The 27525-nt window shown below is 34.8% G+C and overlaps 1 protein-coding gene and 1 non-coding gene across 8 annotated transcripts in view; both read left to right on the forward strand.

The window, feature by feature from the left end:
- The window catches only part of NOVA1 (NOVA alternative splicing regulator 1), a 157961-nt gene that overhangs the window by 34267 nt on the left and 96169 nt on the right, over positions 1 to 27525 (forward strand). For 2 of the 7 annotated variants that reach the window (XM_043489669.1, XM_043489670.1), the window contains 2 exons: positions 16592 to 16693; positions 17659 to 17719. The exons of 3 other annotated variants lie outside the window; for them this stretch is intronic. The gene's annotated coding sequence lies outside the window, so the exon portion shown is untranslated. The remainder of the gene's footprint in view (positions 1 to 16591; positions 16694 to 17658; positions 17720 to 27525) is intronic. 2 more of the 7 variants (XM_043489666.1, XM_043489667.1) reach the window with 1 other exon arrangement.
- Positions 19011 to 19082, forward strand: TRNAW-CCA. Its single transcript has one exon. It is a non-coding gene; the product is annotated as a tRNA-Trp (tRNA).

Below are 27525 nucleotides of genomic sequence, written 5' to 3' on the forward strand. Positions count from 1 at the left end.
TAGTAAGCACAATATGTTTGCTATTTTTATATTAATTCTTATATTCTAAGTGGTTTTTATAGTTCTGATCAGTTTTATTAACTAGAATCCTTAGTAAACCAGATCTTTCTATTTTTTTTTTTACTCTTTTAAGATTATACAGACAGACAGACCCAAGGCCATTTAACATAATATAGAGAACAGTCTGTATACCCCAGAGGTGCTGATGTGAATATGATAATGAATATCTATAACAATGTAATTATCAAAAGGTTAAGGAATGGTACTAATTCAAGAATATGTGGTAAATTAAAAAATCTTTTAGTAATGAGAAAGGAAAGTTTTATCACTTGAACATATAAACTTCAATTCATCTCCAGATTTTCTTATATGAAACTATGCTGGTGTTGGGTAATTGAGATATTACTATGTTAAAATTTGGAAGTTGATGTTAGTCTATTATGGTTTTATGTATCAATGTGTTATTTTGCATTATAAGTTAGAAATGAATTTATTTACTTTCTTAAATTGATTCTTGTAACTTACTTAATATACGTACAGAATTTTAAAAAACATAGTATTAGAGGCCTTGAAGCTAAGTAAAACACCACCCTTTTGCAAGCTCACCATCTTCCACAGTACTCTGAGAGGCAGTCACTTTGCATTCTTGGAGCTGTTCCTTGTGGCATTTCCATATTTTTAAATAACACTTTTAAGCTGTTCTTTATTCATCTATCAGTTTTATTATCAATTTATTTCCTGTTATTAATTGGGAATTTACTATTCTTATATTTATCATCTCATTATTTCAGTGTACTTATAATTACTCCATTTTTATATGTACTCCATGTACATATAATTTACTCCACTTATTGGATAAGTATGTTGCGTTAAATCACTAAATATTGTTTCTTTTTGAGCAAAGTGATGTATTATGATTGTTTCCTTTCTCCTATAACTTTTTCTTTTGGGACAGAATTAGTAATAACCTTATTTTTATTTGCTCACTTTTTGTGTACTACTGTTTTTCCCCTAAATGTTTCAACAGACCTGTAACATGCATATCAGTACTTTTTGAGTGCTCAAACATGGTTTCAGACTCTGTATCAAATTTGCTTTTATTTGGGGAAACCTTTCCATCATGATCTGTTTTACAGTCCGGATTGGTTGCTTTCTACACCCAGTGCCTAGAGGACATCTTGGGACTTCCCCTGGCTGTTCTGTGTTAGATCCTTTATATCCTGAGTCCCACCCTTTCCTTCCTCTTGTTCCTCCTTTATTTTATAGAGGTATATTTTCAGATGCTTCCTGATAAAGAGGTCATAAAAGTTTGCTTTCTTGAAAATATCTTCATCCCATTCTCATATTTGGTTGAGTATTAGCTTATGTGTGTAATTGTAGGTCTTAGGTACTACAGATTTAGTTGGAAGCTGTGTGTCTAGAGGCAGGAATTGTTTTCTGGATGGCTTCATTAGAGTAATCAAGCAAACAGCCAGTATTAATCTTGGGAGATCTGAGATTGTGGTATCTGTATCTCGTTTCTGGGGTCTTAAAGGTTCTCCAGTGAATTTTCAAGTATTCTTTCTTGGATAGTTTGCATCTGTCTGCCAGCAATTAGGAACCAGTTCAGGTCCAGCTGAACCTTGTCCTGTCACTCCTATCTACATTACACTTGGCAGTTCCAAGTCAGGAAGATCTCTGTTTCAAGATACCCGACTCTCTGATCTTCTAGAGGCTGAAGAGGACATGTGGAATGAGGTGGTTAACCTATGTGTGGAAGTGTTGTCTAGGTAGCCTTCTAGAGAATCCCTCAGTATTCAGTTCTTACGTACCCCAGCCTGAGGTTTCATTAGGCAAATTATCTTCTTATAGTCTCCTCATTTTCTGCCACTTAGCTTTCTGGATCCTGTGCTGTGCTGAATCAATCACTAGTCTTCTGCCTGAGTTTTTCATTTTCCCAAAACTTTGTATTTGTTGTTGTCTTCTCTACCATTCTCTTTGTTCTTCAGTTTTGTACTTTTTTTGTTATCTTAATGGAATTTCAAAAGGAAGCATCCTTAATTTGCCATAATTAACCATAACAATAATGGTAATAATAAGACTTGCTCTATATTTTATTTTATTTTTTTAATTTTTTTTTGGGGGGGTATAACTTTTTTTTTTTTGTCATACATTGATATGAATCAGCCATAGATTTACACGTATTCCCCATCCCGATCCCCCCTCCCACCTCCCTCTCCACCCGATTCCTCTGGGTCTTCCCAGTGCACCAGGCCCGAGCACTTGTCTCATGCATCCCACCTGGGCTGGTGATCTGTTTCACCATAGATAGTATACATGCTGTTCTTTTGAAATATCCCACCCTCACATTCTCCCACAGAGTTCAAAAGTCTGTTCTGTATTTCTGTGTCTCTTTTTCTGTTTTGCATATAGGGTTATCGTTACCATCTTTCTAAATTCCATATATATGTGTTAGTATGCTGTAATGTTCTTTATCTTTCTGGCTTACTTCACTCTGTATAATGGGCTCCAGCTTCATCCATCTCATTAGGACTGGTTCAAATGAATTCTTTTTAATGGCTGAGTAATATTCCATGGTGTATATGTACCACAGCTTCCTTATCCATTCATCTGCTGATGGGCATCTAGGTTGCTTCCATGTCCTGGCTATTATAAACAGTGCTGCGATGAACATTGGGGTGCACGTGTCTCTTTCAGATCTGGTTTCCTCAGTGTGTATGCCCAGAAGTGGGATTGCTGGGTCATATGGCAGTTCTATTTCCAGTTTTTTAAGAAATCTCCACACTGTTTTCCATAGCGGCTGTACTAGTTTGCATTCCCACCAACAGTGTAAGAGGGTTCCCTTTTCTCCACACCCTCTCCAGCCTTTATTGCTTGTAGACTTTTGGATAGCAGCCATCCTGACTGGCGTGTAATGGTACCTCATTGTGGTTTTGATTTGCATTTCTCTAATAATGAGTGATGTTGAGCATCTTTTCATGTGTTTGTTAGCCATCTGTATGTCTTCTTTGGAGAAATGTCTGTTTAGTTCTTTGGCCCATTTTTTGATTGGGTCATTTATTTTTCTGGAATTGAGCTGCAGGGTTGCTTGTATATTTTTGAGATTAATCCTTTGTCTGTTTCTTCATTTGCTATTATTTTCTCCCAATCTGAGGGCTGTCTTTTCACCTTACTTATAGTTTCCTTTGTAGTGCAAAAGCTTTTAAGTTTCATTAGGTCCCATTTGTTTATTTTTGCTTTTATTTCCAATATTCTGGGAGGTGGGTCATAGAGGATCTTGCTGTGATTTATGTCTGAGAGTGTTTTGCCTATGTTCTCCTCTAGGAGTTTTATAGTTTCTGGTGCTCTATATTTTAATATTGATTTTGTTTTAATCTTCAAACAAATCCCATTAGAAAGACACTGCTAGTATCCTCATTTTACAGATGAGGGAACAAAATGATAAGTTGCCCAATATCACATGACTAATAAACAACAGATAGATACAAATCTGCAGACTTACTTTCTAGAACCTGAGGTTGATACTTCATCATTATAGACTAAAAATCTACAATATGTCTCTGTGACCTTTAGGGTTACTTTAACATACAGCTTAAAACTCACTTTATGTAAGACAAATCACTAGATTTTCATATATCTTAAATTAGAAAAAAACCTCGTATCTTATAAATATGTATACACATATACACCCCACAGGCCACACATGGAAATCATTACTTATTACTTATGTGAAGAATAATTTTTTGGTAATACAAAACTTTAAGCTATCAGTTACCACTTAATGCCATTCCCCTAAGTAAAAGTTTTAAATGCTATTTACTGTCTGAACTAGGACACAGTGTTCTACACATTAAGTATAATTAAATAAAATCAGAGGACTGATAAATTTTAGTTGATCTTATTAAAATTTTTGTTTAAAAATTTTAGGAAGAACAGGAATATAAGATTTGTTTACAAGATTACAAATAAATAAAATTTTTGTTTCTTTAAAAAATACTGTGGCCAAACATGTGAAATTTAAAAAAACAGTTCTACTTTGAGTGTCACCAATTAAAAATAGATCTTTGATACAGTTTGGTTTTTTTCTTTTACAGTAATCATAAATCATTTCTATTTTGTGTAATTTTTCTATCTTTCTGTTTCTTCAGTGTAGACAGAAACCTATTGCCTTCCTGCTGAGAATATAATTTCTGAATCTAGGCGATGTACTGTCAGCACAGTGAAGCAGGAAATTATTCTCCTGTGTCAGCTGCTGCTGTTGAAGAATAAGGAAAGTTTGGGGTGGGATGCATTTCTATTATCTGTACTCACAGATCTCATATGACATGCAAATAGGTTTTAATTCAGCAAAGTTCAAAGTATTTTGTGACAAAAGATACTCTCTGCTCTTGGTTCTTTCTCTACTCCCTCTAAAAATCCCAAGTGCATTTCAAAATTCCATGCTTCTATGTCTGTTTCAGTGGAAGTAGTCATCAAATTTGTTCCACTTATTCAAGTCATAGAGCATGTGGAAATGATGCTCTTTAGGACACTGGGAATATTGGTATATTAAACTTAATAATAATAGTAGCAACACTGATAATGCTACTAATAACTAATAGTTATATGGAACTTAATATGGGCCGGAGACAGCTTTGTCTCTACATGCTTTCCACATACTGAATTAGTTCACACAATGATTCTGTGAAGAAAAGACAGCAGAAAAGATTAAATGATTTGCTGACAGCATGTATGTATACAGCATGCAGGTATGTATGGTATATGTAGTCATATGTATATAAGCATATACATGCATGTAAGTATATATATGTATGCATACGCATACATGTATAGATGCCTAGGTATATCTATACACTTATTTGTGTGTATACTCACAAACCCATGTAAATATATTTTTTCTATAAAATTAGAGGCAGGGATAGGATTTGCTTAGTCTGCTCCCAAGGTCCGCCCAATTAGCTATTATGTTGTACTAATAGAATAGTCTCGTATGGGCAACTTGTAGGAATTAGCAAATATTAAAAATTAGGTGAAAATCTCAAGTTTGGAAATGCTAAGAACAGTTGATAATAAGATAGTCTCAAATATAAACCTGTCTACATCATATAAAAATGATATTAAAATTTATAGTTATCCTGTATTTAAAAAAATGGACATTCAGTATCCTTCAGGAGTATGGATAGATCTACACACTTTAGAAAAATAGCCACTTTTATTTTAACTATAAAGGGTGGAAAACTATTTTCCTTCTCTTGTGAAAATCATCTCATTGTTAATTTAGAATTTCCCTGTTTCTATACATTTTCCATTGCCTCTAAGTAATTTGCATGATGTGTAGGCAGGGAGAGAAAACTTATCCTTGAATTCTTTTAGTCAGAAGTTTTCTATTTCAGTTTGCTGAAACAATATTACTTGGTTCCATGCTAACATCATCAAGTAAGCTGGGGAATTTTAGGATGACTAAAGTAAGTATATCACAAATACTAAAGAGAATAATAATGTTAAACCCCTAATACTGTTATATCTATGGCTTTATCTGGGTTCCTGAAATTAAAATAGCACGTTGTTAAACTTAACAAAATATCTTGGCCTATTTAAAACTTGTTACCTACTTACAACTCTCCTATATATAGATTATAATTTTATTGCACTTTATGGCATGATTTGCCTTTATAAACTAACATGCCCTGTGATCCTAGAAACTTGAAATATTACTTGCATGTGATGACAGCAAGTTTGGGTAGCTGTGTGTTTAGATTTATTTCTTATTTTGAATGTATGGAATTCTTCTTAGGCTCTGTCACTGTGTTCTGTTTCAAGTGCAGGTAGCCTGAAAAAGAAGCTTTACATTGAAAATGTGTTTTTGTTTTTGGTAAAGCTATAAAAATAGCTTTACATAAAAATGTCATTAGAAAAATGAAAAACAAACAAAAATCTTACCTTGATAAAATCATTTCATATCAGCCATTGCAACAGTGTTACCATGTTTCTCTATCTGCATTGCACCTAAGTCACCATATTTAAAAATCATATAATATCTTTTTTATAACTTACTTTCACATTTACTTTCATGACCATTGTGGAAAAAATCATGTGTCACCATTTGCACTTAGATTTTGGGGGCCTATTTCTGTTTCCAGGTAATTATCCTAAACTTTTTTACTTGTTGGCCTCATTGATAGAACATCTACTTTTTAAAAAATAATAGTCTGCACTTCTTAGAGCAATTTTGGCGGTAGTGGTAGCTCAGTTGCTAAGTCATGTGCATCTCTCACAACTTCATGGACTGTAGCCTGTCGGGCTCCTCTGTCTCAGAAATTCTCCGGGAACACTGGCGGGGGGTGCCATTTCCTTCTCCAGGGGTTTTTCCCCACACAGGGATTGAACCCAGGTCTCCTGCATTGCAGATGGATTCTTTACTGGCTGAGCCACCAGGGAAACCCAGAGCAGTTTTAGTCTTACAGAAAAATTTAGCAGAAAGTCCAAGGGAGTTGCCATATGCAGTTGACCTTCATATTGGCTACTAGTGTCCCAGGTGACACAGTTGGTAAAAAGAAAAAGCGTCTGTCAATGCAGGAGATGCCAGAGACGTGGGTTAGATCCCTGGGTCAGGAAGATCCCTTGAAGTAGGAAATGGCAGCCCACCTCAGTTATCTTGCCTGGAAAATTCCTTGGACAGGGGAGCCTGGTGAGCTGTAGTCCATGGGGTCGCGAAGAGTCAGACACAGCTGAGCACGCACACAACTAAGCACTTAATACCCATGGGTTCTAAAGTCTCGGATTCAAACAACCAAGGATTGAAAATATTTTGGAAGAAAAAAATCCAGAAAGTCCCAAAAAGAAAAAATTCAGATTTGTTGTGTGCTGGCAAATAGTTACATAGAATTTACATTGTATTAGGTATTAGAAGTCCCGATTGGGCTGATGGCTTAGCAGGTAAAGGTATAAAGAATCTTCTGGTAGCTCAGCTGGTAAAGAATCCATTGCCTATAATGCAGGCGTTCAGTTCAGTCGCTCAGTCATGTTTGACTCTTTGCTACCCCATGGACTGCAGCACGCCAGGCTTCCCTGTCCATCACCAAATCCGAGAGCTTGCTCAAACTCATGTCCATTGAGTCGGTGATGCCATCCAGCCATCTTATCCTTTGTTGTCCCCTTCTCCTGCCTTCAGTCTTTCCCAGAATCAGGGTCTTTTCCAATGAGTCAGTTCTTCACATCAGGTGGCCAAAGTATTGGTGCTTCAGCATCAGTCCTTCCAGTGAATATTCAGGACTAATTTCTTTTAGGATTGACTGATTGGATCTCCTTGTTGTCCAAAGGACTCTCAAGAGCCTTCTGCAACACCACAGTTCAAAAGCATCAATTCTTCAGCACTCAGCTTTCTTTATAGTCCAACTCTAACTCCATACATGACTAGTGGAAAAACCACAGCTTTGACTGTATGGATCTCTGTCTGCAAGTTAATGTTTCTGTTTTTTAATATGTTGGTCATAACTTTCTTCTATAGAGCAAGTGTCTTTTAATTTCATGGCTGCAGTCACCATCTGCAGTGATTTTGGAGCCCCCCAAAATTAAGTCTGTCACTGTTTGCATTGTTTCCCCATCTATTTGCCATGAAGTGATGGGACCAGATGCCATGATCTTAGTTTTCTGAAGGTTGATCTTTAAGCCAACTTTTTCACTCCCCTCTTTCACTTTCATCAAGAGGCTCTTTAGTTCTTTACTTTCTGCTATAAGGGTGGTGTCCTCTGTGTATCTGAGGTTATTGATATTTCTCCTGTCAATCTTGATTCCAGCTTTTACTTCATCCAGCCTGGCATTTCACATGATATACTCTGCATATAAGTTAAATAAGCAGGGTGATAATATACAGCCTTGATGTACTCCTTTCCCAATTTGGAACCAATTTGTAAATCAAGATACTGTGGTTCAATTCCTGGGTCAGGAAGATCCCCTGTAGAAGGGATAGGGTACCCATTCCAGTGTTCTTGGGCTTCCCTTGTGGCTCAGCTGGTAAAGAATCCGCCTGTAATGCAGGAGGCCTGGTTTGATCCCTGGGTTAGAAAGATCTCCTGGAGAAGGGAAAGGCTGCCCACTCCAGTATTCCTGCCTGGAGAATCCCCCTGGACAGAGGAGCCTGGCGGGCTACAGTCCACGGGGTCGCAAAGAGTCGGACACAACCAAGCAACTGAGCACACAGGTATTATAACTAATACAGAGATATTTAATGTTTATGGGAGGATTATGTAGAGTATATACCAGTACTTTACAGTTTTATGTAAGGGACTTAAGCATCCTTGGGTTTTGGTATCTGCAGGAATCCAGGGCTAATTTCCTGTGGACACTGAGAGTTGACTCTACTTTTTTTACTTGTCCATGCTTCTGACCCCCACCCCACCCCACCCTGGCACACAGTTTTTTCTTATTAACATCTTACATTAGTATGATATATTAAGATTCAGTGTGATACATTAGTATGATACATTAAAATTTTAGTGTCTTTACAAATGTATGATATGTATCCATCACTGCAGTGTCATGCATAACAGCTTCACTGTCCCAAACATCACCTGTGTTCTACCTCATCCCCCTTTTCCTCCCCATGCATCTTGTGCACATGTGGTAAATCACTTCAGTCCTGTCCTACTCTGCGACCCCATGGACTGTAGCCCACCAGGCTCCTCTGTCCATAGGATTCTCCGGCAAGAATACTGGAGTGGGTTGCTATGCCCTTCAGGGGATCTTCCCAGCCCAGGGGTTGGATCCGCATCTCCTGTGACTCCTGCATTGTAGTTGGATTCTTTACCCCTGAGCCACCAAGGAACCCCCTCTGCATCTCTGGCAACCATTAATCTTTTCACTGTATGTATAGTTTTGCCTTTTCCAGAATGTCATATGCTTGAAATCATAGAATATGTAGCCTTCTTCAGATTGGCTTTTTTTCATCTTGTAGTATCCATTTAAGCTGTCCTTATGTCTTTTTTGTGGCATGGTACCTCATTTCTTTTTATATGACAAGCTTATACCACAGTTTGTTTATTCGTTCACCTTGTTGAACACCATGACTGCTTCCAGGTTTTGGCAATTATGAATAAAGCTGCTATAAACATTTGTGTGTAGGTTTTTTTGTAGATATAAGTTGTAGCTCATTTGCGTAAATGCCAAGGAGTGTGATTGCTGAATCATATGGTAAGAGAATGTTTAGTTTGAAAGAAACAGCCAGACTGTTTTCCAAGTTGGCTGTACTGTTTTCCATTCTAGCAGTGCATGAACGTTCCTGTTGCTCTGCATCCTCAGTAACATTTGGTGTTGTCAGTGTTTTGGGTTTCAGCCATTCTAATAGGTGTGTAGTGGTATCTCATGGTTGTTTTAGTTGGCAGTTCCCTACTGACTTACTGTTATATCCCCATCAAATCTATATCTTAAATTTCTAATCTTCTAGTACCTCCTGACCTTACGCCTTTATATGGAGTTAGGATCTTTATACAGTTAGTCAAGTTAAAGTGAGGGTAGTTACAGTGAGTCCTAATCCAATATGACTGGTGTCCTTACAAAAAACGGGAAATTTGAACACAGATACGCATGCAGGGGGCGTGCCATGGGAACCTGAAGACTGCCATCTGTAAGCCAACGATTGAGGCCTGGAATCTGATTCTCCCCTCACAGCCCTCAGAAGGAACCAGCCCTGCCAACACCTTGATTTCAGACTCTGGCCTCCCAAACAGTGAGATGATTAATTTCTGTTATTTAAGTCCTCCAGTTATGGCAGCCCTGACAAACTAATACACATTTGATTGATGTTCTACATCTTTTCACATGCTCATAGGTCATCACTTTTTTGTTTGGTGAGGTGTCTTTTCAGACCTTTGGCCCATTTTTTAAACTGAATTCATTTTCTAGTTGTTGAATTTGAGTTTTTTTGTCTTTTTAGATTACTAGTCCTTTATCATATATGTGTTTTCTAAATAATGTCTCCCTATCTGTAGCTTGTTTTTTCATTCTCTTAACGGGCTTCTTTGTTTTCATCAAGCAAAAGTTTTCAACTTTAATGAAGACCAGTTGATGAATTATTTTCTTTTTATGCATTGTGCTTTTGGTGTTGTACCTGAAAAGTTATTGTCAATTCCAAGGTCACCTAGATTTTTCTCCTATGATATATTCTAGGAAGTTTATAGCTTTGTCTTTTTCCTGCTTTGAACTCATTTTTAATTAAAGGTTTATTGTCTGCATCTAGATTTTTTTTTTTTTTTTTTTTTTGATACAGATGTCCAGTTAGGCCAGCACGATTTGTTGAAAAGGTTATTCTTTCTTCATTGACTTTTATTTGCTTCTTTGTCCAAGATCCGTTGACTATATTTGTATGAGTTTGTTTTGGGGCTCTTTATTCTCTTCCAAGGATCAGTTTTTCTGATATCAAACAGTCTTGAATACTGTTACTTTATAGTAAATCTTTTTCTTTTACACCAGCGATTAGAATGTTTAATAATAAAATATCCATATGTCACTTTACACAGAAGAAGTCCTAAAAGATGTGTAACAAAAATAAACAAAAAGACAATCTTGTATGTGAGACCTCCAAATGGCAATTTCACTATCTGGACCTCAGCTGGGTTTTAGGTTTTATGTACAATTACTATCTGTGTGTGCGCAGTTACTTAGTCGTGTCTGACTCTTTATGATCCCATGGACTGTAGCCTGCCAGGCTCCTCTGTCCATGCGATTTTCCAGGCAAGAATACTGGAGTGGGTTGCCGTTTCCTTCTCCGTGTACTAAGTCTTTTTTTTTTTCTTTTTTTTCATTTATTTTTATTAGTTGGAGGCTAATTACTTTACAATATTGTAGTGGTTTTTGTCATACATTAACATGAATCAGCCATGTATTTATTTACATGTATTCCCCATCCCAGTCCCCCCTCCCACCTCCCTCTCTACCCGATCCCTCTGTCTTAAAGTCTGATAGAGTCAGTCTTCAGCTTTGTTCTTCTCTTTCAATATTGTGTTGACAATCTGGCTTACATTATTTACTAATAGTGAATTAACATGTAAGTTTGAAATACTTGAGTTTAAATGATTTTCTTTATACTTTTCAATATACTTATAAATGATAACATTTATTCTTATATCCTGTGAAAAAATAGACTAGAAAAAAGGTATAATTATAGAACTTAGTTTTGTAACTTTGTGAGTCATATTACTTACCTCGTGTTGTATCTCTGAGAACTGATTGATAAAATATGTTATATACCAGGCATGATTTAGGATAAGTGATTGTAAAATGAACAGGACCATTACACAAGGAGTTACAAACATGAGTGTAATAGGATCCTGTAGTCTCTAAAAGTGTGACATTTAAACAGAATTATTTTGTATTATTTAGTCATGTAAAATCCTGATACCTTAATTTATTTTAAAAGATATACCTGTTTTCAGAGAATTCCTATTAAATTTTAATTTGAATATTAAATAAATGGAAAATTTACGGGACAGCCCAAAGTTATTAAGATATAAATCAAGGCAGAATATTCTTTAAAATTGTGTTTCAGGTTACTCCAATATGAATATCAAAATCGTTCCTTTAAAACAAACATTTTAAACTCTTGTTTTCTTTTCTTTTTTCTTCTGTGGATCCTTTTTGTCTTCAAGCTTCTAAGTTCGGTATCCGATTTATGGGATTTTGCTTTTTAGTTTCTGTACAACCTAGTATTCTCTACAAATGTATATAATATTTATATTTGTTAGTTTTTATAATAAGACAGTATTATTTACAAATGTTCAAAATATTTATATAACTTTTATACACAAGGAAATCTAAAGAATTCCTTATGAAATACTCGTAGTTATATAATTACTAGTTCTTAAGAATAAGAAAGTACTTGTTCTTAAGAATAAGAAGTAACATGGTTATGCAAGTATTCAGCCTGAATATTTTAGAGAGATGAAAAGCAAATAAATCATTTACTAGCTCACTGGTGTTAACCGTTTCATAATAAAGCATGGCTTGAGATGATGGGGATGGAGAGTTAAATGGGAATGCAAACATGAAGTTTTTTATTTTTCTCCAGCCTGACCTTTGTTTATGATTGGTCACATCAGTTTTTTGTTTGTTTCTTTACTCCAGGGAAATATTAAAACTTTCTGGACACGTCAGAAAATCAATTTGGTCTGACTTTTAGTAAAGTCAGTTTAATCTGACTCAGTTTGAATTTTAACCTTATAGCACAATTTAAAACAGCTTTTCCCCTTCTACTCGGTGCTGCTTAGGCTGTTCTGAGAGATTGTAGTGTGGAAGGGGTTGAATCTAGTCATTCAGGCTGCTCATTCCAGTGAGTAGAGAATGATCTGCTCTTTCATTGATATCCCTGTTTGTCCTCCTGAGTGTTGGTGCTTGGAGGAGAGAGGCAAAAAGGGAAAAGATGCCCCTACTTAAGTGGCGCATCTTTTTTATTTTTTCTATTTCTGATCATCTGAATAACCCTCATGCGTTCTGTAGGGAAAGAGGCAAATACTACTCTTTATGTGTCAGGTATATTAAACTTTTTGGGGGGATGAGATATTTTTGAAATGTCACCCTGTCCAGTTTGTCTTTTTCTTCTCTTTCTCAGTTTCTGCTTCTCCAGTGTGCACCCAGCCCCAGTGGGATCCTCATTGTCTGGAGGCATAAATCCAACTACTTTGATAGCCTCACTCTTTGCTGTTTTTAGTAGTGACTCCAGTTCTCTCTACCTGTTTTCCATTCCACATCTGTTTTCCCACCTCCCCATATAGGCGTGGCTAGGGGGTGTGGGCATGGGATGATAAGCAAGTCTGAACTTAAGCAAAAGTCCAGCTGAGTGATGAGGTAACCAGTTTTCCATTCATGCCCATCTTTTAGCCCACTCTAATAGGCTTTGGGCTCTTGGAAATAGCGCTGTCCAACTACATTAAGTCAGTGAAGCAGACTTTGATGATTGAGTCACTCAAGATGGGCAGGGGTAGGCAGTTTGCAGTAAAGAGAAACTAAACTTGTCTTTTAAATGTGAAACACTTGAGTGGTGACTTTTTTGTTCATAGTCGTGGATTATAATGCCAGTTTCTGTCTGTGGGAGAAGTCCCACCTGATAGTCTGTTGGTAAGTTTTCTCAAAGTCTTGCTGATACTTCTTTCTTGCTGTCTATCATCAGCTCCACCACAACAGCTAGTGTGAGGCTTTTTAAAGATTGAACAGGTTATATCTCTCTCCTAGTCAAGTTACTGCAGTGGCTTTCTCTAACAGTTACAAATCTGAAGTCCTTATATTATCCCAGGTTAAAGCTTGATCATGTGGCCTACAAGGCCTACATCATCTCATCATTTGTTCTTGTGTCAGATGTTTGCTCTTGCTCCTCCATCTGTCGGCAGTATTCTTACCCCAGATCGTCAGCCTGTGGACTCCTGCCACTTCATTCTTCACTCATACAATGCTGCTTCCTTGGGTTTTCTTTGTACACTCTTAAAATAGTGTATTCGTCACTCTTTTTTCATAGCTTGCTTTAGTTTTAGTACATTGGTGAATCATTTTCTTACATTTTATTATATACTTAATGGTTTCTTTAATGTCTTGTCTTTTCCATTAGCATATAATCAAAGGACAAATCACTGGCTCCTTTGTTCAGTGCTTTGCCCAGTGGCTAAAATGGGACCTGACCCATGTGAGAAAGTCAACTTTTTTGTTGTTGAGTGAATGAATGAATGAAATGCAAGCTACTTTCTGTACTCAAACTTTAGAAATAGCTTTGATTTATCTTATAATTTTTACCCTCTTAGTGTTTTACAAAGTAGTGTGCTTTAAAACTTTTTTACCAATCTTTTATCGTTCTTAACTGCATATTCCCATTGTTAGCATCCCAGTTGAACCATCTGCACCTCTAGTTCATCTCCCATGCTGCTGCTGGAAATGGTTTTTATAATAATACTTCTCAAAATGCCACTTATGTGGAATAAAATATTGAAAAATTCCTTAACGTGATTGGGCCTGTGCCTCTTGTCCTTCTCTTCACTGACCCTTCTGTGCGCTCTATATTCTGTGCTTATCCTTTTCATTGTAGTGCTCTGAATGCTTACTATGCTTCTTTCCTACTTCTCTGCCTTTCCTTAAAGCCTCTACTGTTTGTTCTTACTGCTATATATTTTATTGGTGTGTGAATACATAAAATGTAACACCTATCATGAGAAGACTCAAGGAAAAGCACTTTACATTTGAAATGATTGGGAACAAACTATATAGTCGCCCTGTCTGCCATTACTTCAGATACATTTGCAAGCTTATTCCTTCACTGAGCATCTTTAATACATGGTAGCAATTTATTTGTCAGATTTTAATGGGTGTTTAAAAGTTACCAAAACCTTGAAGAGCGCCATGCACACTATTTTGTAATGCTATTTATAATAATTGTAAATTCATTTTAAAGGTAAGGTTTATCTACATATTGTAACTCTAAAGCTTCTTTTTAAAGGATGTGAGGATGTGTATGTATGAATATTTGTTGTATCTCTTACCTCAGAAAATTAAACAGTAAATAAAATGGTATATGAAAGTAAAAGTATTATTTGTATAACCTTTTCAGAAAATATGTTTCCTTGATAGATTCTTCCAATTTAGATTTTTTTGTTGTTGTTTGAAAGGCCAGCCTGATAAAGAAAATGAAATAACTTTATATAAACCATTGAAGCCAATTTTATTTTCATGTCTGAACCTTTTCCAAGTAAGTACTGTGTCATAGAAGGGACCAGTGTGGCTTTTGGGAAAATGTAGACTCTAGGAGTATGTAGCAGTGTTCCAAAACTTGTATTTAGCATTTTTGTATCTAAACTAATGCAGAAATGTGTAGCTTGTGATGTTGATCTCTTTTAGAAGACACACCTAAATAAAAGTAGAAGACACAGCTAGGTAAAAGTAATATATTATGAAGTTATATAGCAGTAAACAAAGGTGGGGCCCTATAAGGAAGTTTTGTCTGACATTGCTCTTTTGAACAGTTACTACTGTTACTGATAATAATGGGTCGATATTAGGTGCTTTCTGTCAGTTATTTCATTTAGTGGTTGGAACTTCCTGGTGTCTGTTCCTCACTTTACATAATGAGCTGCTCAGATTTAGGAATTTGATTTAAATGATTACTGTTCCTTATTCAGTTGAATGTCTTCACATTATTTACCAGTAGTTCCTTAAACTTGTTTGGAAAATCACAGAGCCTTTTGAAAACCTGAAAAAAGCCCATTTCCCATAGGGAAGAAATATACACCTGTATAATATATCTTTAGCCTGCAATTTTGCAGAATTCCTACTTTTCCTAATTCCCATATGTAGACCCCAGATTGGGAATCCCTGATCTATGTCTTCTTTTAATAAAGAGACTGGGGAATTCTGCACTTTTTCTTCCTTTGCAACCTCTTGTCACTTAAAGTAAATAATATTCCTTTATGTTATGACTTATTATAGAAAGAGTTCAAGAAAGCTGAAAGGAAATTGTAAGCTGTCTCTGACCTCACTGAATATATGCCAAAATAAATCTGTTATGACAAGTGAGATTCAGATAAGTTTGATGAAAGAACACTTTTTAATGGTCTGATTTGTTGGACTTTGCATCAAAGCATTTTCAATCTGTTTCAGGAACCTAAATGCTATTTTGAAGTAATGTAATCAGTTACCTCTTCAGATTAGCATAAATATAGTAGCTGTGCCTAGAGATAGATTAGAAAATACCTTCATGCTTAGTGATTCAGTGATATTTCTCAGAGAACAATTTCTGGATTTTTATCTTCTGATTCCATCAAAGATAAATCATATACAAAGGGTGTTGTTTTTATAGTAGAAGTAGGATATAGTAATTATTTTCTGTATTCATGAGCTGAAATTATCATATAATTGGTGAATTCATTGTTTATATGGGCAAAGGAAGAAGATGTATTTAGATTGTAATTCATTGTGACTTTGAGGAAGAGAAGATGTCATTTTCTAATTAGGTCACTTTTAAAGCTTTATAGTTTTTGAGGACTGTTTTGTTTTTTTTTAATAAAATGTTTAAGTAATTAAGAATTTCACAATGTTTTTCCTTAACAATTCTTTTTAGATATTTTCATGTTACTTATGTTTCAGTTTTGATATGTCACCTATTTTGTTTTTACCCCTTGAATTGTTATCTAAAGCAAATAAATGGGCCAGAGTAAAGAATCTTACTGTATACATTTACCTGGTTTTAGGAAAATTACTATAGAAATAATGCTATAAGTCAGTAAAGAATGTTTGGGTTTAATTTTTTGACCTATGTTTCAGTAGTGATACTTAGTTACATTGTGAACTGAATAACTGTATTTTTATTTTTTCTGTCTCATTCTTAACACTCAGTTCTTAAGTGAGTAGCAGCCTGTCTGTGTAAGGCTCTTGTGACCAGACGACGTATCCTGCTTTGTTGTGGCACAGTTTGCAGACAGCCCCTTTTGTTGTCGAATGTTCTCATTTTCTATAGTACTTTTCATCCCTGTATATATGTACAGGAGTCACTTCACCCACCACCGAATTGCAGCCACTTCTGAGGTGGAACGCAGCAACTGTTTAACAGCGCACTTTCCCCTAGGTGCTGCCAGCTGTAGAAGAGATTGCACATGGTCCGGTACGGAAGGTATTTCTCCACTGTGCCATCTGCAGAGTGAGACTGACTAGGAGTACTGCATAGACTGTAAGTTTCTTGTGTACCCGCCCTAGCCTGGAAAACCCAAAGCGAGCAAATAACACAGAACTCGGAAGCACCATTGAAAAATGTATTGAGGTCAGTTAAGCTTAGGGCTGCTCTCCCTGGCTCTACATTTTTTAAGGTCATCTAATTTGTGATTGGTACTGATTACATAGCAAATAAATGGATGCACTCATTGGAAATTATTTTATTCTAAAAGCAGATGTAACTAAAATGCTTTATTAACTACTTCACTTTTAATGAAACTTGAGAATCTGTTTTTAAATAATTTTCAAATGACCAAATCAATATTATATAAGATTTTAGAGCTATGTTCTTAAAGTAGCAAATCAACTTATAATTCAATAAAATATCCTAATGAGCTTTGCTTGCAGTTATCTATGCCTTAGTCTTAATTAAATACTTTCACTCTTTTTGTGAAAGTTTTGCAGCAAAGCCAGTTTTTGATGAAAGTAGTTTTGATTTTTTGTTTTAGTAACATTGTTTAAAATTTTTACCGTATTGAAAGAAAGCATGGGAGAAAAGAAACAGTAAATATTTGAACTTCCACTTAGCATATTTTAGTTGCTCGCTCCCATTTAATTATTTAATAATTTCCTTTTTTCCTTTGTAAAAGCAATTTTACAAGAGTGCTACTTTTGTAAGTTTGGCATGGTTATGCTTTGTAGGATAGGAAAATAACATTAAGAACCACTGTGTCATTTTAAACAATATGATATGGATTGTTATATTTCATTGTTTTGCTTTTTTTAGTCAAATAGTATGACTTACTAGTTATCTTTGTGTGTGTGTTGAGTATGGGTGTATCTATAGACATTTATATGGCAAGAATTAGACTCTTTTAGTCTTTAGAAAGTCAATCTTATAAAACATAGTGTCTTTTGTTTTAGGTAACTTTAACATATGTGTCATAACTTAAATGATATTTGTGTACATCTCTATACCTATAGATTCTCAATGAAAGCAGATAAAAGCCTCTCTGGGCCACAGTTTGTTTACTTGTAAAATGAGGTGGGTGGAAAAAATTATTTTCTAGAGACCATTTCTTTAAGTGTTTTCTCTTCCACTAAATAGTAGAATTCAATGTATTCAAAATTGTACCTTACGTTATGTAACCAAGATATTTTGGTTCAAGTGATTTTGTTCTACTTAGAATATTATTTGTACTAATTAAATACCAAGTGGTGCTATTTTAGAATCAAATAGGAGGTCTAATTTCCTACAAGATTTGTCAACTGTCTCTAATTTGTAGTGGAGTTACAATGTTCTTGAATAAATTTTTTTGAGAATAAATACAGTCTGATTTTCATCAGGAAACATCAAGTATATTAGGAAAAGCTAAACTTTATTTACATTCAGAGAAGAATGTACTTAAATATTGCCAAAAAACTAACTTTTAAAGGAGATTTTAACCCTTACTTGCATATACTTAATGCTTCACTCAGTAGTCAAAACATTAAAAAAGTAAACATCAGTATTTTTAAAAATTTATAGTTTTAGACATAATATACTTGTGTTTCTCTAGCAAGAATGTATTTTATCAGTACGTGAAATATTTGATTTGCTATAATTGGTTCCTTTGCATTTTCTACATGCAGTGTAAGTATTAATCCTATTCATCTTATTAACTGAAGTACTCATACTAGACAGAATAAACCATATGTTTTATATATATACATATATTATTTTAATGTTTTAGTGAAAAGGTACAAAGTATGCCTGTGGTGCATATGTGAATAAATATTTTTCAGTTATACAGGATATTTAATTGTTATATTTTATATCTTCTGTGGCTGATGAAATTTAATTAGATTCATATGAAACGTATAATATACTCCCAGTGTATGGTATTTGGAAAAAAAGAATTATATGGAAAATTTCATTTTTATTTAATATGCTTGTGTACTATTTGAATTTAATGAACATGTACTGCTTGTGCAATCAAAAATAATGTTGATGTTTAAGTTCAGTTGTACATTTGAAACATTAGTTTATTTAGAAATTATTCTCATTGCACAAAGTATCTTATAGATGCTTAATATCTCTATTTAATTTTTTATTTTCCAAGGGGGAGTTTATTATTATATTCTGAAGGGCCTGAATTGTGGTCAGACATATTAATCTATATTCTCTTCATAATTTCAGAATTCAGAAATAAATACTAAATCAAGAGTAGTTAATCTTAATGAAACCTTTATTTTTTCATCCTCCGTTATAATTTTCTATTTGAAATAGGAAAAATGAATCAAATCCATAGATAATAGGAATTTCTAAATAATTGTATGTACTTAGACCTCCAGCTTCCCTGGTAGCTCAGAGGTTAAAGCATCTGCCTCCAATGCAGGAGACCCGGGTTCGATCCCTGGGTTGGGAAGATCCCCTGGAGAAGGAAATGGTAACCCACTCCAGTATTCTTGCCTGGAGAATCCCATGGACGGAGGAGCCTGGTAGGCTACAGTCCATGGGGTCTCAAAGAGTTGGACATGACTGAACGACTTCACTTTCACTTTCAGACCTCCAGCAATAATGTTCTGACAATCTCTAGTTTTCAATTAGAGATTTTAAAAAGAAATATTAAGACTAGCTGAAGAAATAAGTGAAATTGATGAGAAAATAAGCTACCCAGAAGTATACTTTGAGTGTGGATTTTAACTTAAACTAATTTTTTTTAAAGCACACATTTTAAAATAGTTTCAATACATATTTTAGTTTCTCAGATACTCTCCTCAGTTTTACAAAGTACATACTCTATCTTTTAGATTAGAGATATTTTTAGATCCATCCCAAACATATTTTTAAAAAGTTATTTGGCTTACCAAACTTTTGTGATACTATAGGGAGATAAAAAACTTTCAAATATTTTATTGTGAACAATGGGGAGATGATTTTGTAATTTAACAAAAGGTGAACAGTTCTTTTTATTCTAAATGGTTTAAATTTGTGTTACTTCATTTAATAAACTTTTGTATTCATACAATATATATTTTGTCATCCAAAATATAATTATGTTCCTAGAAAAATACATGCATTTGAATGTATATATTTTAGAAATAAATGAGAAAAGATCTTTTCCCCAGATAACCTCTGGCAAATATATGGAGATAAAATCCTCATAGAATGACCTCAAGCTTTGCTATATCTTATTTTATATAAATTCCTGCCTATTTTATGAATTCTGCAGGTGTTTATCAGTATAAATTGAATTGGTTGAAAATTTTAAATGTTTAAGTTTGCTTGAAGAACTATTTATGCCACAGGTTTTAATGCAGAATTTAATAAGCCTTCTTGTTTTAAAAAAATTTTAACTCTGATATTTCAATGTGTTGTGGGTAAAACTTGTGTGTATGTGTATGCATGTTTGTGTGTGTGTATCCGTGTATTTCTAATGTATTTTCTGAAGTGTGTTTGAAATCCTGATCACCACTTTGTAGCTATTTATTCAAGTGTAACTTGCTTAAGAAATTTAAGGGTACCCCCCCCCCAGCCTGTTAATTGAAAATCATTACACCTACCTCACAGGGTTGTTGTGAGGAAAAAACAAGCATGTGAAAGAGTTCTTAGTGTATACTAGACATGCAGTATATGAAAAATGAGTGTTACTAAAACCTTTCAGTGGCCTCCATTGTTCTTTAGATAAAATCCAATTTCCCTGTCCAGGCATGTGAACTGGCTCAACTTTATTTCTTCCTGCACGTATTGATTGCTTGATTGATTGATACTGAACTTCTTACAATTCCCAAATATGCCATGCTTTCATTGTGCCTTTGCCTGCCTGCAACATTCTTTCCAGCCACTCACATAGCCCTTTATCCTAGGCTCCTATCGGTTGTATGACTCAACCCAATCCTGTGGACATAACTTTAATTTCTCCTAACTGAGGTGTTTCCTACTTCTATATGATCCTGTAGGCTTTGCTTCTTCCTGTTCTAGCAGTTATTGTCTGTAAGATAATACTTGTACTTGTCTGTTTCCTCTGTGTGGCTTCCCTGGTAGCTCAGATGGTAAAGAATCTGCCTGCAATGCGGGAGACCCAGGTTCGATCCCTGGGTCAGGAAGACCTCTTGGAGAAGGAAGTGGCAGCCCATTCCAGTTTTCTTGTCTGGGAAATCCCATGGACAGAGGAGCCTGGCGGGCTACAGTCCACGGGGTCTCAGAGAGTTGGATATGAGTGAGCTACTAACCCTTTCACTTAATGTAAACTCACTGAAGGTGGAATTTGCCTTTAACTTATTTTCGCCAGTACTTAGGAGTTTCTGCAACTCAGAACATGAGTGAACATTTTACAAATAGATGTAGGTTCTCCCTAAACAAATTCACTGTATATATATGCTTAGATGATTGTATGCCTTCAAAAAATAACTTAAAGTCATCTATATTTATAGATTTCAGACTTCACAATAATCAAATCAAAATTTTGACCTTAAAATCAGACTACTTTGCCCACCATTTGCCACTTTCTATGGATTTATTAAAAGAGATGAACTCATCAGGGTGCTTTACTCTATTTACTTTATTCTTTTCTGTCACTGAATATAAAATCTGAACTCTGAATATTATTTTTTCCATATCTTAATGCTTTTCAAGAACCTGTCTTTGTTCTGCCATGCTTTTGCTCTTCTTCTTTTCTCTTCCTCTTGCGCTTCTCTCTCTCCCCATTTTTTTTCTCCTTTTTTCCTTCTTTTCTCACTCTCTGGCATTGCAAATTAGTCTTAATTTTCAGGCAATAAAAAAACAGGCTAAGAAGTTAAAATTCCAAACTCTAATCCTATGTAAAATTTCTCCCTTACATCAACCTTACTCAAAGCAGGCTTAAAAATCTGAGTGGGGAAGGACATATCAACTAGTAGACTTTCTTTTCTACTTTTTAGTTTTACTAAATATTTTTTTTTACATTGTTGTATTGGTTTCTGCCATACAACAATGCAAATCCGCCATAGTTATACCTACATTCCATCCCCTCCCCGCATCCCATCCTTCCAGGTCATCCCAGGACTCCACCCTGGGCTCCCTGTGCTACACGGCAACTTCTCAGTAGCTCTCAATTTCTTTTGTCTTATTTTTCCTCCCTGCTTACTGTGCAGGTCCTGGGTCTTCCAAAGTTTGGACATTAGAAATAGAGAATTACTAATTGGTAGTAAAGGTATGTTGGAAATCTGAATGGGTTCTTTCTGTTGCTTTGAGGGGTTTATCAAGTATTCCTGCTGCCTGAGGATAACCTGGTTAGAATTTATACTTCTTTGTCTTTGTTTGACTCCCTTCCTTAGTCTCTGACTTTCTGGTCTACCTCTAGCCTCTACTTCCGGTGTCATCTTGTTCCTTTTGTAGTCCTTTGGGTAGACTTTCTTTAAAAATGGCTCAGGACTAGTTTCATTCCCAGTATCCTTGTTTGTCCTATGGGAAAATGTTTATCGAGTCCATAAACTCTGGAATGGAACTCTGGGCCATTTCTGAGGTGGTAGCCCAGAGTGAGCTCATCTTGCCCCCTTGCCTTTAGATTTTGTTTTAGTCCTAATTCCAGTTCCTGTTCCATTCATTAAGTGTCCTGTATTCTAAAGGGCATAGGGCAAAATCTGAGTGAATCATATTTCTGTTTATTCCTCAAACAATTTATAAACGCCCCTTCTCTAATAGATGCTTTTATTTTTTTATGTGAATGATAGACTAAAGGATACATGAGCAGTTTATGGCCCCAGTCTTTCCAAGTGTTGCATAGATGATGTGTCACCTCAGCTCTTGTACTTGGAACCTATTGTTCTCAGCTTTGGATCCTTACCTGAAAGTGTAAAAACAGGAAAACTCATATTTTAACATCCTTTTAAATCACCTACACTGAGGCCCTTATGGGCAGCTGGCATATTTATGAATATTCATTCATGTCTGTTGTTCCATGCCTTGTCTTAAGCTATTTTGTGACTTTGGGGTATTCTTTTTACCTTTTCCTCCTGGTGGAATCTTACTTGGTCTTCGATGCCCATTTTAGGTGAAGTCTTTACTGGTCTTAGCAGTTAGAATAAGTGCTTTTCTCTCGTGTGCTCTTTGTTCTCACTGGTACTTTGTTTATGATATTATTGTATTGCCTATAAAAATGGCTATCTTCCTACTAGATTGTGAGCATTTTTGAGACAGCCACTGACATATTTCTTAGTGAATATCTTACTTCCTTTCTATAATATATGCAGTGTATTATTTGCTGAATTTATGAATCTCTTCTGAACATTGAGATCAGAGTTTATAATACTATTGTTGAGTAATTCATACTAATATTTTTATTTATTTATATCCTTGATCCAAAAATATTTGAGGGTGCAAATAATTTGAGAATTATTTTTATGCCTCTAATTTTTTTTAAGCTAGTGGTATTGCATTTTATTTACTCTTAGGCAAGTGCATTTTAGATTTACCTCTGTTTTGGCTCAGTTGATCTTCTTTCAGTTTCCTTGCATTTCTTAATTTTTCTTTCTTGTTTTATTACAGTTGATGGGGTCAGTGGTGATTAAATAAGGGTAACCAAGTAATCCAAGTAGGTTCAGATTGAAAGAAAATTCTTTCTTTCTATTACAGGATTTTTTTTTTCTTAAGTTCCTCAAGTTTTCAGATTGTATCACAAAATATGGTCAGAAGGTGAAAAATCAAACTGTCAGTTACCAAGAGTGACCTTTGGTTACGAGAGAGTAGTGTGCCTATAACAGAAAATCAAATTGAAGCTGTATTTGTTGAGAGTAAAGTGCTTTTTCAATCATACTTTAATGGATTACTATTTTGAGTGTATACTATACAAAAGTTGACTTAAACAGTTTGAGATCTAGCATTGAATTTCTGCTATTCCTTACCATAATAATTTAATGCAATCTTTATTGCTGAAATTTAGCCAAAAGTAGGATTCTTTAATATGTATGGTCAGGTACATATTATTATCATATGGTCAGGTGATAATTAGAGAAGTGAAAAGTCAAAATGGCATTGTAAGTACAAATAATTGAAAAATTCCTTTTATGTTTAAAAATCTTTTTTTTCCTGGAAACTCTCAAATAAGTGTAGATAGTATACTAAAAAGTAAAAGAGGGGAAAAAAATGTGTTCTGTTCAAATCAGATCATCAGAGTTTGAGAGAAGTTAAATCAGTTATCAAGAAAATATCCCAGTAATATTTTGCTCCTTATTTCCACATTGCTGTTAAATATGGATTATCTCATTGAAAATTTCAAAGATCTGTACCTTATTTACTAACGTTCACCAATATGACTGATGACACTTTAACTCTTAATTTCTGATTTTTATCAGTTAACACTTCCTAGCCTAGGAATCTTGGTGAATGGATATTCTAACCTTTATGTTAGCTGAAATAATAAATATGACAAATCTCAGAATCAGTTGAATTTCAAGCAGTATTGATGCAAGAAATTGTAGTATATGTGATTACTTGTATGAAGTCATATTTCTTATACCAATAAACTGTGTATTTGCACTTGATAAGAAGGAACAAACTATAAAATATGACTAATTGCATCTTAGTTTTAGGTATCAAGAAGCTTCTCCTGCTACTTTACTCTTTTCCCAACCATTGAAGTAATTTAAACATTCTACTTAACAAAATTATTAAAATTATTTTGTATTTTTTACTTAGCTGAGGTGAATATTGCTGTATGATGGAAGTTTGATTTTAGAACAAATTTCTGTTTTTGTAAGTTTTTGTTAACATACTTGGGAAGAGTAAAATTCAGGCAAGCTTTTAGGAAGCATATGGTATATATAGCCAGCAGTCATCAAATAGGAAAATCAATACTTAAAAATATAGTTTTTTGAAATACGCTATCTAAAATATACTATTTAAAAAATTTGTCATTTTGGTTTATTTCCCCTTTTAAATGGCTCTATTTTTTAATTGTGATATTGTATAGGACTTTAATATAGAAACCCTGTTTTAGTGGGTCAAGTAAAATGTTAAAAATTAAAAAATAATGAACCCTAAAATTCATCAGAAAGTTACCTCTGTATTTTATCCCTAATCTTAGATAGTGATCTAATACATAATACCTTACTCATGTTATGGATGTAAATGCAAATAATAAAAGAATTGGCCATTAATTGATAGTTTTTCTATTTCTTTTTTTAAATATTGACTCCATATTTTCCTATAGTATGCAGGTTATGACATATTCAGCATGTCTGAAACCAAACCAAATCTTTAGTTCTCTGTTATCAATTCTGCCTCCTGACCTCAATCATTCTTTCTATGCTTCACAGTAAACATATGATGCCGGGTCAAAATATTACTGCCCTCCTTGCCTTTGATTTGAATATCATCCTACTTATTTCCAAATTCTCATTGTTTGCTTTTAAGATGCCTTGAAGCAATATACTTCATTCTATATTTATTGATAAAACTCCAGTTCATTAATTAGCACTTACTAAGATTTGTTTACTAGTTTTGTCTTTCTATTATCTTTTCTTTGCGAGTAGAAGCCACATATTATTCACATTTGTGATTTCCATAGAGAATATCATCAGTAAATTCTTTCTGAACTCACTCAATTTATTGTGAGATGGTTGATTCTTAATTTATAACTCTTAAAAATGTTGAATGGATTGCTGAAACATAGGTCAGTCCCACATTTAAAATCAGTCACACATTATTCCAACTAGGTGGAATTCCTTCCTATTAGTGTTAACATTACCAGGAAAGTACCTTAAATGAATTCTAAACAATAATCTAGAAAGAACACTTGACTTGGTACTAATTGTAAATGTGTTCAGTTGTTTCAGTTGTCTCTGACTCTGCGACCCTGTGGACTGTAGCCCTCCAGGCTCCTCTTTCTAGGAGATTTTCCAGGCAAGAATACTGGAGTGGATTGCCATGCCCTCCTCCCGGTCTTCCTAACCCAGGGATGGAAGCTGCGTCTCCTGCATTGCAGGCAGATTCTTTACCCTGAGCCACTGAAGAAATCCCCTGGTACTAATTATGTAAAAACAAATTTCCCTGGTCATATGCTAATAATATTAGTTTGTAAACTAGTTTGTAAACTCCTGTTACAGCTTATACACTGAATTGCTTCTTTTTTCTTTGATCCCATTTTAAAAATAGTCATGTGCAATTTTGAGAAAATAGTTTTAGCAGAAAGCAACTAATACATTAGTTCTCTTCTTACATTAGTCCCTTTTTTTTGACATATGTAATGTCATTTTACATTAGTCCTTCTTTAAGACATACATAATACAAATGGGAAGCAATCTTCTTTTGAAGTCTTAAAAAAGTCAACTCAATTCCCAGTTCCACAGTGGATCTGATTTATTCTAGTAAAATACAGTGGCCTCCTAAGAAGAGTGATATCCAAGAACATGCATGGATTGCTTACCATATGCCTTTTCAGCCTGTTGCCACATCACCTGTGGACATCTACATGCCAAATGTGAAGCTCCTGCCAGATCTGTGATACAATCAAATGAAGTAACTCAGGACCATTCTAGGCAGATAAGCAATCACACATGTATAGAAAACAAAACCAAAAAAGCAGTCAGTAAAGGAAAACTGAATTGGAAGATTTTAATAGAAGAAAAGAGTAGAAATAATTTCACACCACATTTTTCAGAGGAGGCTTTTTAGGAAGTCCATTGTTCTCTAGGAGGTGGTTGAATGTTCCCTTTTTCTGTATTTAAATTGAGAATATTTTCACTATTTTGGCAGCCATTACTTATCTTGGTCATTGATAATACTTGTTTTTTAGATTATAATGTATAGTCTTTTCTTATTTTTTATTTTTGGCATTTTTTAGATAAAAGGCATTTTTAGAACTTCAAATGTTATTTTTGTGCTTCCTGTACTACTGCTTTATAGATAGCTTATTTTCCCCCCTTTGCTTTTTCTTCTTATAGTCTTTGACGATAATCACTGGTTTATGAAAGTTTTCATTATGAAGGTACTGTCATTTCAGGTTAGATTGAATTTGAATTATGGGCTTTTTCTGGTTTTTTAGAGTATCATAAAAATTTTCAAATGGATGTTAGTGTTGTATAGAAATAAGATGACATCTTAAATATATTATCTTAAAAATATTCTATTCAGTCTATAGTATTGAGTATTTTGATTAATATAATCCTCTTTTCTCATTCTTTTCCTCTTTCTTTTAATAGTATGTGTGTATATCTTTATCTACATGTGTCTGTTATCTGTCTACACACAAACATGCATATATACATGAGCTCTTAATTTTATAAATTTGCTTTTAATATTTCAGTTTCTCAGTTATTTCTTTGAAAATGATAAATTTTCAAATCAGTTTAATTTTTTTGGCTTATGTGAAAATAAAATTTGAAGTTTATGTATGTCTTGTAATCTATTTTCCAGTTTCACCCATATTTTTATTAACATTGATATATGTAGTGGCTCAGGTGGTAAAGAATCTGCTGAGATACAGGAGACCCAGGTTTGATCCCTGGGTCTTAAAGATCCCCTGGAGAAGGGAATGGCAACCCCCTGCAGTATTCTTGCCTGGAGAATCCCATGGACCGAGGAGTCTGGTGGGCTACAGTCCATAGGGTCTCAAAGAGTTGAACATGACTGAGCAACTAACATTGTATCCTTATTTACACGCACACAGGTTACTTTTATATCCTACATATTTTATGATACCTATTGATGGTTTGTGTGTAAGTTACTGGGACTTCCCGGGTGTCTCAGTGGTAAAGAATTCGCCTGCAATGCAGAAGTCACAGGAGGCGTGGGTTCAGTCCCTGGGTTGGGAAGATCCCCTGGAGAAGGAAATGGCAACCCACTCCAGTATTCTTGCCTGGAGAATCCCACGGACTGAGGAGCCTGGTGGG

Source organism: Cervus canadensis, chromosome 17 (genome assembly GCF_019320065.1).
Source record: "Cervus canadensis isolate Bull #8, Minnesota chromosome 17, ASM1932006v1, whole genome shotgun sequence".
In the NCBI taxonomy this organism is placed as follows: Eukaryota; Metazoa; Chordata; class Mammalia; order Artiodactyla; family Cervidae; genus Cervus; species Cervus canadensis.